The sequence below is a fragment of the Neovison vison genome, chromosome X, assembly GCF_020171115.1.
Source record: "Neovison vison isolate M4711 chromosome X, ASM_NN_V1, whole genome shotgun sequence".
Lineage (NCBI taxonomy): Eukaryota > Metazoa > Chordata > Mammalia > Carnivora > Mustelidae > Neogale > Neogale vison.
The window spans coordinates 118,078,315-118,090,972 of NC_058105.1; the positions used below are offsets into that span (position 1 = coordinate 118,078,315).

The window sequence follows — 12,658 nt, forward strand, 5'->3', positions numbered from 1 at the left end:
GTATTGACCCATGTCTGAGCTATCTAATGTTTTCCATTTCTCTTTTACCCAAAACTTCTCTTTCAACCAGATTGTTATAGTCCATGTCCAACAACACACACCACTGCATATCCCACTTCATGTCTTTTCTCACACCAGTTTTTAGTCTGGATTTTCCTCCTTATCTCCCTAAGTCCCTTCTCTTCAGGTAGCCCCTCAAGTGATATCTTTGGTCTTTCTGCCTACTCCAGTCTACAGTATTAATACATTCAACTACTTAGATGAAACAGCTAATTCCTTTAAAAAACTAGCAGGAGAAATAGAAAATATAAATAGTCCCATATCTCCGTAAGCGCTTGAATTCTTAATCAAAACCCTTCCCACAGAAAAAATTCTGGGCCCAGATGGCTTTGCCAGTGAGTTCCATGAAACATTTTAGGAAGAAATAATACCAATTTACATGAATTATTTCAGAAAACAGAGAAGAAAGGAACACTTCCCTACTCATTCTATGAAGTCTGGATACCAAAAGCTGACAAAGGTCATCTCTGAAAAATCTCTAACTACCACCACATTTAACGGTGAAACACTGACTGCATTCCCCTAAGACTGGGAAGAAATCAAACATCTACTCTCACTAGTGTAATAAAACATAAGAAAGACAGTAGTAAATATTGTTGTTATCAAACATAATTGTGTAGATTAAAATCCCTATGGAATCTATAAAAACTGGTAGCACTAAAGAGTGAATTTAGAAATGCCAGTGGATATAAGGTCAATATATGACATCAACTGTATTTATATATACTAGTAATGAAAAATTGGAGAATAAGAAGGAATTTGTATTTATAATAGCATCAAAAATATCAAATCCATAGGGATAAATCTAACAAAAGATGTGCAAGTCCTCTACACTAAGAACAGTAAAACATCACTACGAGAAATTAAAGACCTAGAAGATCAAAAGCTATACTATATTCAGGGATCAGAGGACATTGTTAAAGATGTCCATTCTCCCCAAATGCCCTAACAGATTTAAATCAATGGCCAATCAGAACCCCAGCATTTGTTCTGAAGAAATTCATGAGCTAATCCTAAAATGTATATGGAAATGCATAGGTTGGCTAATTGAATTTAAACAAAATTTAAAAAGGAAATGCATAGGTTCTAGAATAGCTAAAATAATCTTGAAAGAAAAAAAAACAATCTGGAGGATTTATACTGCTTGATTTTTAAGACTTACTATAAGTCTACAGAGGTCAAGACAGTGTGGTTTTGGCAAGAGAGTATACATATAGATCACTGGAACAGAGAGTCTAGAAATTGACCCACAGACATACATTCGAGTGATTTTTTTTAAAAGGTGTTAGTTCAACGGGAAAAAAGAAAATTTTTTTACAAGTGGTTCTGGAACAAATGAATATACATGTGGGAAAAAACTGAATTTTGACCCCAACCTTACTCCATACACAAGAAGTAATTATAGAAGGATCATTGACCTAAACATAAAAGCTAGAGCTATAAAACCCCTGGAAGAAAATGCATGAGAAAAATCTTCATGAACTTGAGAGAAGCAGATTTCTCTGACAGAGCTCAAAAGGGACTAACCATAAAAGAAAATATTGATGAACTGGACTCTATCAAAATTTTTTATTTAAAAATTCTACTCACCAAAAGAACACTACTGGAAAATAAATTGGCAAGGCAATTTACTGGGAGCAAATATCTGTAATCCACATATCTGACAAAGAACTTTCAGCCAGAAAATATAAAGAGCTACTACAAGTCAATAATAAAAAGACAAAGAACCCAATTAAAAATGAGAAAAGGGATTAATAGACATTTCTGAAGAGAAGATATGAATGTCTAATAAGCACATAAAAAGGTATTCAACATTATTTGTCATCAGAGAAGTTCAAATTAAAATCACAGTGAGATACCATTTCATATCTGGAGTGAGAGCTAATATACCAAGTGCTGACAAGGGTACAGAGCAACTAGAACTGTGATAAATTGCTGGTGGGAATGTAAAATGGTACAATCATTTTGGAGTAATCTCTGCCAGTTTGTTACAAAACTAAACATACATGTACCCTATGACTAAGCAACTTCATTTGTATTTACCCAGAAGAAATGAAAACATAAATTCACAAAAAGATGTGTTCAAAAATATTCTCAGCAGCTTTATTCATAATAGCCCCAAACTGGGAACAGCCCAGCAAAATGTTTAGATAAACTGTGGTATATTTCTACAATGGGTTACTGCTCAGCAATTTAAAAAAGGGGGGGTGAACTACTGATATTTACAACATGGATAAATTTAAAAAATATTTTGCTGAAAGATGCCAGACATTTTTAAAGATTTATTCATTTATTGGTGGGTGGGGGGGAAGGTGGAAGGGGAGAGAGAGAGAATCTCAAGCAGACTTGTGCTGAGTATAGAGCGTGATGCAGTGATCCATCTCGCCACCCCGAAATCACAGCCCGAGCTGAAACCAACAGTGACACGTGCAACCGACTGAGCCACCCAGGTGCCCTGAGGCCAGACAGTTTTAAAAAGCCATACTGTAGAGGTGCCTGGGTGGCACAGTTGGTTGAGCATCCCACTCTTGATTTCAGCTCAGGTCATGATCTCAGGGTCCTGGGATCAAGCCCCGCATCAGGCTCCCTGCTCAGTGGGGAGCCTGCTTGAGGATCCTCTCTCTTCCTTCTCTTTCTGCCCTTCCCATGGCACTCACTTGCTCTTTCCCAGATAAATAAATAAATCTTTAAAAAATCATACTGTATGAAGTCGATTTATATGAAGTTCTTGAACGGGCAAATTTAATCTCAGTGAAATCAGCGTAATAGTTGCCACAGCGAGTGGAAGATTAGAAAGGGGTACTAACAATTTTGGGGTTGATGGAAAGGCACTATATATTATTTCAGGAGGTGGTTACAGACATGTATATTTCAGAGCTCATGGAACTCAACCCTTAAGACCTTTATGTAGTTTAATTGTATTTAAGTTATATTCAATATATAAATGTAATTCAGTTTTTCCAATAAAAAGATTACCCCCAACCCTTCCCCAAAATACTATGTTGGGTGCTACTCTATTACTTATTATTTCCATACGTGGTTACCTACTTTAAACTTTCTTAGATCCCTCAGTAGGACCCACACAATATCTGGACTCCATATTTGTTGAATGAATGAATTTGTAATAATTGGACAGTATAAAAGGGAAAGGAAAGGGAAAGAAAAATTAGAATATGGCATGATACACATTTCCACTGTTTCTATTTTCCTGGGAGTCAACACCATTTCATATGCAGGTCCCTGTCTCCCAACAGAAAACAATAACCCAATATCTAGGACATCTTGCTTTTATTTACAATAAAAGAGGAGGCAGGGAAATAAGAGAAAGCTTTTGTCTCCTGTATTCTGTGGCAATACCACATAATTATTACTCTATTTCTTAACTCTAGTGAGATAGACCAAAAGACATCCAATGAATCACCTTTTCATTCATAAAACCCTGCTTATATCTTTCATCGCTTTTATCCTCCTAGAATAATAGGAGAGAAACAGTACTTGATGGGCCTGCATTATCAGACGCTATTGGAAAGGTCTAGATAAGAGTGCTGAACCACCTATTAGTATTCTGCATGCAAACCCTTCTCTATAACCCAGAGTCATCCGTTTCCTGGCAACCCTCAAAATTTCATTCTCATTGAATTGCTAGATCTTTATCAAAATATAATTATAGCCTTAATTTGAAAGATAAATTTTGATTGCCAGTGCCATGCCCAAAGGAAGAAATAATCAGGTGGGAGAACACTTAGGCGCAATTGTTAACCATATAATCAATGTCATGAATCACCCATCCCCTAAATACAAAACAAAACAAAAAACAAACAAACAAAAAACTTTGGGGTGAAAAACTTTGTGACGGGTAGAGTGAGGAGGGGAAAAAAAAATCATTGCATCATCAAACTTTACTTAAGACTGTTATGTTTGCTCATTTTCTCATATTGTTACTTAAGTACTTGTCTTCCCAGCTGAAGGAATTTGGGGACGACCTATTGTATGTCCTGCCTCTTTCTGTGGGTATCCACAGTAGCCCAACCTGTAGTGCTAAGCAACACAGTGTACAAGCCCCTATCTCAGGTCAGGTTCTCTGGAAGTAGACTTTGACATGGACACAGGTGTGCAAGAAGTATGGCACAAATGCTTCTGGGGTCAACATCTAGGAAGGAGCGAGGCACGACGGGGCAGACAGAAGGCGGCCGCGACACAGTTACAGCAAAGGCTCAGCCAGTCCCAAGGAGGAGCTCTGGAGCCACCTTGGCCCTGCAGAATCGTCCCGAAATGAGGCAAGGCGACCAGTCATCAGAGTAGGGCTGCCATGGGAAGGGGTGCGACCTTGGACAAGGTGGCTCTCTCTCGAGTCAAGGACAGTTCACAGAGAGGGACTTGGCTGTGAGCTGTCAGCCACTAGTGCCCAGCTCTGACTGGTGCGGGCTTGAGACCTGGTGAGGGAGGGGGATGTGGGCGGTGCACGGAAGTAGCCCTTTACCCCGCAGACTCCAGCGACTGAAGGACCTGAGGACGATGATCGGGAACGGAAGCGTGGAAGACTGAACCCACGAGCCCGTTTCTGCAGGAACGCAGCTCTACGTCTGGGGGCAGCTGGGGGCGCCGGCCATGCCTGCTAAGTCACCTAGGGATGTCTGACTTGCCGGGGAAGAGTAGACAGAGATCAGAAATCGTCTTGTCTCCTGATCCGATTGGCATGCTACCGACTTTTCAGAAATTATTCTCGGTTTTTCTCTGAAGGCGGGCACTGATACCTTTTTAAAAATTGATACCTCTGAGACAAAGTATGGGAGACGCAAGAGAAGTCACCCACTTCAGTTCCCTTTCCTTTTGGGCGGTGACATCTACAGCCTCAGTGCTTTCGAGGACCCAGATAACCGGTTTGGTAGTTTGGGGATGGAGAAAGAACCAAACATATCTAACAGGCTTTTTCCACTGGAGTGAAAGGAGAGGATTTTATTTAACCTGCATTTTAATGTACAGCCAGCTTCTCCTGAGACCTCTGGGAGTCCTCAAATCTGTAAACACAGAAGCTTCAGACTTCACCACTGGGTGGCCTGTTTCCACCCCGCCTGGTCCTCATTGCCCTTCGTGAATTTCTCTGTCTGGGAGTCTGGGCCGGGCCTGTGACCCGGCTCATTCTGTCGGTAATACAAGTCACAGGCCTGGCCTTGAGAAGGCCTAGAAGCTTCTGCCTTTACAGTCTTGGGGACCCTAAACCACTAGGTAAGAAGTCCTGTTCCCTTGCTGGAGAGGCCACGCGTAGAGGCTGCTTGGAGAGGGAGAAGTCCTGAGACAACGCGGAGAGTGTCGCCTGCCCCGCAGCCCAGCTGAACCCAGCCCGCAGGTGACCCACTAGCAGACGGACTACCAGGGAGACTAGAAGAACTGCCCAGGGAGCTCATCCCAGACTCCAGCATCTTGAACCAACAGGTGGGCTCTTGTTTCCTAAGCCAGTAAGCTTTAGTTTCTTATGCAACAATAAACAAAACAACCCCAATGAGCAATCACCTTGAGTCCAGTGACTGTGCTCACCTTGCCCAACCCCCACCAAATCACCAAGGTGCCTTTTAACCTGGCACTGGAGAGTCCCTCTCTCATTGCATGGCTGCTTTTCACAAGGAAATAAATATCTTTATTATTGCACAATAGTTACTGCCTACCCAGTGATGAGTAGACCAAAAATTTTTAAAGGAAAAAAAAAAAAAAAGCTTCATTGGCCTGTCAGAGCTGGAGATCGGGGCTGGGTCTTCCTATGCTTGGGGATCAAATTCATGCCTCAGCAAATTTACAAATGACTCCCTGTCGTGGACCTTCAAGGTCACTCACTGAGAGAGGAAACTCCGAATATTAAAGCCCGAGTATTGGCCTCCGCGCTGATGGGACACACCCGAGAGGGCTAGACATGGAGTCCACCAGCTCAGAGAGGCAGCGTAGTTCAACAGTCAGGGCCAGATTCTGGAGCCAGATTGCCTGGGATCAAGCCCCAGATCTGGCACCTGTTATCCGTACAACCTTGGGCAAGTTACTTAATCTCTGTGCCTCAGCGTCGTCATCTCTAAAGTGAGGATAATAATAGTCCCTACCTCCCAGGGTTACCGCGAGGATTAGATGAGCTAATGTACGTATAGGACATAGACCAGTAACCTCGCTATTCTAAGCCTGACCATAAGTGGTTCTATACCAAGAACTGAAAAAAAAATCTCACAGGGATTTTGCATAATATGAATAGCTGTTTCTAGTGATTATACGCAATGAAAGGATATCCAGAGACCGTATACCAACCAGCCTTCTGAAACTATATCCCATAGAACTGGTTCGGATCCTAGCCCTGCCGTAAACTAGCTGTGTCACACCAGGCAGGTGATTTATAACATGAGGATAATGACAATGACCTTGCCTAAAGAGGCTAGACCAGATGGTCCCTCTAGGAGCAAGGTATCTCTATACCTTGCCAAATCCCTGCGAGACAGGAAAGGCAGGTGGAATTACCACCATTTTTAAGATGGAGATCAGTATTTTGCTACATGACTTGTCCAGAGCCAAACCCAAGTCCCAGGGGCGTCTTTCACAGTAGAGGGCTTTTTGCCATGGCACAGACATTTCCCAATCTCCCTTGCAAGTAGCCGTGGCCATGTGACTGCGTTCTGGCCAGCAGACTGTGGTTGGAGAGGAGGCATGCTACTTCCAGACAATCCTCCATGCTCTCTTTATTGCCTTCTGCTGGCTAGATGCAGAGGAACCCAGGAAGGACTCTGAGGCCCTGTGAGATAGTAGAGTCACAAGAAGGCAGAAGACCAGGTTCCATATCATTACAAGCCAAAAGTTGATTAGACCTTATGTGATAAGAAATAAATGCATTGTGTTAAACTCCTGAGATTTGGGGCTTGTAATAGTATTTGGCTTTGCTGACCAATTCGGATGCTCAGTGTCTCTAGCGGATTGCTGGTTCAGGTTGTGAACTTCAAGAGGAAGCAGCCCTCTTTTGTGTAAGAGCGAGGTATTGTTACCTCTGCTTGCTACAGGCAGAGCAAAGTCGGTGACTTTTTTGTAAAATCTGAATCCCACTCTGGGTCTTCCCATCTACTCTTCTGCGTGGCCAGAGACTTTGCTCCTGTCGCACTGGGCCTTTAGGCTACATTGAATCTGCAGTCCTTTTGCATCTTTTGTAGGGAACACAAAGATGGCGGAACATTTTAAAGATAAACTAGCAACTGGTTTTTAAGTCTCTACTAGATGACTAGAGGAATGAGGGATTTCTCAGACATGCTTTCAGTTTTCTGGTCTGTTCCTTCCCCCAAATCAAGCTCTCTACCTTAGTATTTGCCCAGTGATTACATTTATGATCTACAGACAATAAAGGGTAAACTTTTAAAAATCACAATTCACTTTGGAAGGGAGGGGAGAATTACCTGGTAGGTTCCATCTTGAATAGAGAACTGGTGATGGGATTTGTACCTTCCCTCCCAGATTCCCAGGCTCTTTAGTTTCTTTCTTTCACTGTAGACAATTAGGCATTTACATTTTTCAGCGATTACCCATGCATTTTTCAAAAATAAAAAATACCATTGTTCAATCAAACAAGAACAGAGGGGGGCCTTTTTTTCCTTCAAGGTGGACTTTGCCACGTTTGCTTCCAAAGAAAAGGTGAACATGGGGAAGATAAAGGCTTTTGAAAATAAAGAATGGGAGAGGCCGAGCAGCTCCCAGAATCTCCAACCCCCAGGAGAAGACCAGGGCTCCCACCATCTACTGCAACAGTCCCTTCCTGGCTCCATTCCATGTGGCACCTTCCCCATCAGCTGGGGGCAGCCCCCTTGAGACAGAGCGGGCACCTCCCAAACACCAGGAAGAGGTCCATCCCTCAGCTGTCCAAGGGTTTCCTGCTGGAAAGGAAAGAGTGGCACCCCAGCTACTGGGTTCACAGAGGAAGCTGGTCTGTGATGTGCACCCTGGACCTTTTGGTCCCTCTGTATTCTGGGCCAGACTCCTTTGGGGGTGGGGGGAGGAGTGGCCTGCTGGTCCCTGAAGCACTGAGGAGAGAGACCTGTATGTATGGCTGGGTGGGACTCTTAGGGAATGTGAAGCTGCAGATGCCGGTGGCTGGGGGTGAAGAAGGGGTCCCTGTCTGGGCTCCCATCCCCCAATCTTGCAGCCAGCCCAGTTGCTTTGGGCCTCACATAGCAATGGAGGAGCTACTGCCCGTCTCCCACAGACCAACACCACGGCATCCCTGCCCGGCCCTGAGAATGGATGCTGCGCTGCTCCGGAGATGTGTGGGCCTGGTCTCCTGCTACCTGGGAGCCCAAGTTTGGCTCACCCTCACACAGCCGGGAAGGGAGACCCCATTCTTGTGACAGTGGGGTCAAGCTAAGCTGCATCTCCAGCCGCAGGGCTATTTTTAGATGCTGTTATCTTTGCCTTGCTCACAAGCAGCTGTGAAAAACAAACTGGTGACCAGGAGGCACAAAACTGCAAAATAAAAACCTCGTAGAACAAGAGCTCCCAAACTCACAGCAGAACAGACCACACTCTGGCTACAGCGCTGTGCACCATCATGGCCGGGCCTGCTTAACCTTCCCTTAAGGGGGCACCAGTTGGGGCTTTGCTCCTTTACCGCCCACACATTCCTGGTCCTGCCCGCCCACGGCAAGTCCGGCTTCGGACCACCAGACCTGGCAGGGCTCTTCAGCCCGGCAGCCCCACTCGTGCCCACAGATGGTGACCCAGGTGGACAGGTGTGCCAAGGGAGCGGGCTCCACAGGGTTAACACTGCCACAAAAGGAAGAGCTCCAGCTCTCTCGCCTCTCTCTTCCAGCCCATCCTAACAGTCCATTTGCCTCACAGCATCACAGCCAGCTCCATGATGGTGAAACCCCTGCACAGGCGAAATGTCACCCAACACCAAGTGGCAGGGCAGGAAAACAGGATGGAGCACCAAGCCGGATCCCGGACTTCTCCCTCAGCCCTCAGAGCTCCCAAAAGGCTCAGCTTCAGGGCGCACTCCCTCTCGCGGAGCCCTGGAGTCCCCACGCCCCCTGTAGGAAACCCCCCACCAGCCCGTGCAGCCCCCTCCGCTCAGCTGGTAAGGGCCTGGGTAGCAGCGTGGAAAAGTGCCGCCCCGCCCCAGAACCCGGGATGAGAGGTGAGGTGGAGGCGGCAAACTTCAAAGCTGCAACTGCAATATGCTTAAAATAAAAAGACCCCTGAAAGACGGAGCTGTTCCCCTCGCCCCTCAGAGCTATGCGTGGTCCACCTTGACCGCCTGCTCACCCTCACTGTGCTCTGCCAAGGGGACCTCTCAGACCTGGGGCAGCGACGGGCAGGGGGGGATTTCCTCTTAGGCTGGCGCGCGGTAGGGCTGCGGCTCTTGCTTCCTCCGTCCCCCAAGTTCACCCACCACCCAGAGCTGTGAAAAATTAGTTTAAAATGATGTCACCTGCCCATACCCCTTCCCCAACACCACCCCCCTCCCCGGCGGGTCCCATCTCACACACACCCGAGTGGCCTGGGCTGCGAGTCGCGGAGCATCCCGGGGGGTTGCGGTGGGGCGCCGCGCCGAGGCTAGCTTCCCCGGGCGCCCGCTCGGGCTCGGGCTCGGGCTCGGGCTCGGCCCTGGGCAGCCCGCCCGCGCATCGTTCTCCGGGTGCAGAAATCCTACCGCCCGTGCGCCCTGGGCGCGCCGCCGGGCCCCGCGCCGGCTCCCCAGGAATGCGGCCGTCAGGTGAGGTAGGCATGCGTGCCGGCTCCGCAGCGAAGCAGCAGCTGGCTGGGGCGCTGGGCTCAGGATATGCCTCTTCTCCCTCTCCCCGCGAAGGAGAGGCCTCTCGGGGGGCTTGCCAGCGCCTTGTTGCGTTAGGACCGCATTCCCTCTTCCTTTTGCCTTTTATCTTAGTTTCGCCTTCAGATGCAAAAAGGGAGATCGCAGGAGTCCATGCCCAGCTCCAGCCTAACTCGGTCCACAGGCAGAGAGAGAATTATGAATGGATGCTGCCTTCTGATGAGGAAGTCGACTGGGGAGGTCTCTGCGCACGGCGCGCTCCATCAAAGCCGGGGCATTGGCCCCTCCACTGCTTCAGTGCTGCAGGCTGAGACACCTAATTGACCACTGGGAAATCAGGTGCCGGGAGACCTGGGCGGGACGCAGCCCCAGGGCCACGCTGAGATCGAGCGCCTTGCCGGTGGAGACAGCTTCGATTTACAGCCCAGTGAATGGAGGGGACTGCGGCAGCCAAACCTCCCGGGCAGCAGGCACGGTTGCACCAACGCTCTGCAGACAACCGCCCGGCTCCGCCAACATCTCCCGGCTCCGCTGGGCAAAAGGGAACCTGCTAAAAATAATCCGTCCCCTGCCGCCAGCCGCAGTGAGCCGCAGGACTCGGCCCCCAGCCCCAAACTCCGCGGTGCGCGGGAGCCGGCCACAAAGCGGGCCCTGCGCGCTTAGACAAGCCGGGGGTTGCGGAGGATCCTGGATCCGGATTTCTGGTACCTATGCGTTTGCTTCTCCGGTAGCGCGACGGCTGGTGCTGCGTGTTAGCCATGCCCGGGGTGGCAGTGGGCTCGGCACATCACCAACAGGCTGGACCGACCGCGGCTGCTCAGCACCGCACCCCCGTGGCTCCCTTCTCACCTCCCTTGTCCCCAGCCTCTGACCAACAGCAGAAGAATCAGACACGCCGACAGTGCTAACTCCTCCAGCCCCGACAAGAGGGAAGACAGAGACTGGTGTGGAGCAGGTGCCCGCGTGTAACAGGACTAGAGCAGCCCCCAAATAGTCACATCCGTCCCTTCCCCCTATTCATCTCTGGTGGCTGAAACCTTGCATCCTAGATACAACTCACTCTGCCCAGGCTTAAAAACACTGCAAAGACAATGCCTTCACGGTGATGAACTCCTCTCCGGGGAAGGGTGATTTACTGAGCCAGCCGTGGGGCTGCACCAGGGTTAAAAACCGTGGCAGTGTGTGCCTGTGCCTTAGGCTGGTAGGCTGTATATGTAACAACGGCATGCAGAAGACAAAAAGCCATTTAGGGCCACTGCGACACTCCTGGGATATACCCTAATATATAACAAGGAAAAACCAGTGAATGAAATTATCCCAAGATGCCTTGTGGGACACAGGTTTTGGTAATCTGTCTTGATGCCTTGGAAACCCATTTCAGGAAAACTGGACTATTCTCTATCGGGTCATCTCTTTGCAAATAGGGAGGTTTCTGCCCCGGGGCAGATTTACATGCGTGGGCAGTACGGAGTCCACGAGGCCCGTGACTCCTCCATAATTCACAAATTGTGGTGAAACACTAACTTGCCAAGGTCATAAGAAATCACAGGGTTTGCATGTGCACTGGTAGAGCATTTCCTAATTGGCATTACCATGAATTACGATTGTGGTCACATGAAATATCACATCGAACCCAAGTTAGTCTGGGTTGGCTGCTCTCCTCTGACCCCACTCACACTAACCTCCTGGGAGGGTTGCCAGCCACCAGGAAGGAGAGGAAATCTGGCTGGAGTGCCCCTGAGAGACAGAGAGAGAGAGGGGGGGGGCTAGCACAGGAAGGGTGGGCGGTGGAAGTGCTGTGGCCACTCCCCCAGTGAGGGTGAGAAGTGAGCCATGAATCCCAAACTATAAGGGCAGGGTAGGCAAAGGAAAGGAGGCCATCAGAGAGAAAGAACAAGGGGAGTCAGAGAAACAGGAGACCAGGAGGGAGAGAGGGCCCTGACTCAGAAACCAGGGGACAAAAAGGTTTCAAGAAGGCAACATGATTGAGAATGCCAAATGTCCCCAAGAGGTCCACGGAAACGGTTCTGTCCGCCAAGGACTGACCTGGGCCCTTTAGACTTCGGGAAGGCCTGACGGATTGGACACTGACGGGAAGGCCAGTCAAAGCTTCAGAAAAGAGAAGGGAAGTGGGGGTGGGGGTGGGGATGGTGTGTGTGTGTGTGTGTGTGTGTGTGTGTGTGTGTGAACAACCTCCCAGATCTACTCTACTAGGGACACGGGCAGCCCCGCTGTGTGCCGCAGACTACTCAGGCCTTGGAATGAGAACTGATGTTTAGGTGAGCAAAAGGGCCGCCTCCTACAGCCCTCCCTGGGAAGATGGCGGGGAGCTGGTGGCCAAGTCACGAATCCTAGATCTCCAGAGTTGAACTGTGCTGTTCCGGGTTTTCGGGGCTGCTCTGTCAAGGGAGAGCCTTGGCAGGACACCCGAAAGCAATGGAAATGGCCATGTCTTCTCCTTCACATGGATCTTTACAAGACTGAGGCTATTATGAGCAGTGATGACGAAAATAAATGATAGAACTAGATTGCCTGATTTGAATAAAGTTTTCAAGGTTCCCATGATGTAGAGGAAAAACCAAAACAAAACCCTGAGCTTTTGTCCCAGGAAGACTTGTGCTTAAATCCTAGCCCCTTCACCACTTAGCGGTGTGGCCTTGGGAAAATAATTTGACTTCTCTGAACCTTGGTTTCCTCATTTGTAAAATGCAAACAGGAATACCTAATTTACAGGCTTATTAGGAAGAGTAAATAAAAGAATAGTTACAAAGCACCACAACAGTGCCTGGCGTATAATAAAAGCCCAACAAAGGCAGT

General features: G+C 48.1%; 1 protein-coding gene across 2 annotated transcripts in view; it reads right to left on the minus strand.

Annotated features, from left to right (window-relative positions):
* The window catches only part of NHS (NHS actin remodeling regulator), a 332,643-nt gene that overhangs the window by 77,369 nt on the left and 242,616 nt on the right, over positions 1-12,658 (minus strand). The window lies entirely within an intron of this gene.